Source organism: Hevea brasiliensis, chromosome 10 (genome assembly GCF_030052815.1).
Source record: "Hevea brasiliensis isolate MT/VB/25A 57/8 chromosome 10, ASM3005281v1, whole genome shotgun sequence".
Taxonomy (NCBI): domain Eukaryota; kingdom Viridiplantae; phylum Streptophyta; class Magnoliopsida; order Malpighiales; family Euphorbiaceae; genus Hevea; species Hevea brasiliensis.
Genome location: NC_079502.1, coordinates 86,200,911 through 86,201,541, shown reverse-complemented (window position 1 = coordinate 86,201,541; position 631 = coordinate 86,200,911). Strand labels below are relative to the sequence as shown.

Below are 631 nucleotides of genomic sequence, written 5' to 3'. Positions count from 1 at the left end.
TCTCATTCAAATGGTTTAGAATTCACAATTTGGAGGTAGTCCACTTGAAAATCCTCATTCTCATTTGAAGAAATTTTTGATGATATGTAGTACTCAAAGATAGCCTGGAGTTTCAGATGAAGTGATTAAATTGACCTTATTCCCATTCTCTCTTCAGGATTCAGCATTAAAGTGGTATGACTCACTTCCACAAGCTGCTATAGCTATTTGGAAGCAGCTATCTTAAGCTTTTCTATCTTAGTTTTTCCCACCGGGGAAGACTACTCATTTAAGGAATTTGATGGTGGCTTTTAAACCAAGGGATGATGAAACTTTATATGAATCTTGGATGAGATTTAAGGAGCTTGAAAGGCAATGTCCTCATCATGAAATACCCAAATGGATGATTGTTCAGAATTTCTACACCAGAGTTACTCCAGCCATAAGAAATACAATTGATTCACAAGCAGGAGGAGATTTCATGAGAATGACAAGTGAAGAATGCTATGATCTATTAGAGAAAATTGCTCATAATACCCATTTGTGGGGAAATCCTAGAGCACTTAAGCCAAAGAAGGCTGGGATTTATGAACTTGACTCAGTTAGCTACATGAATGCAAGATTTAATCAGTTGACTCAGCTACTTAGTGAT

General features: G+C 36.6%; 1 non-coding gene across 1 annotated transcript; it reads right to left on the bottom strand.

The window, feature by feature from the left end:
• Positions 1-266: 266 nt before the first annotated feature.
• Positions 267-372, bottom strand: LOC131169966 (small nucleolar RNA R71). The gene has a single exon (XR_009140911.1). It is a non-coding gene; the product is annotated as a small nucleolar RNA R71 (small nucleolar RNA).
• Positions 373-631: the final 259 nt, after the last annotated feature.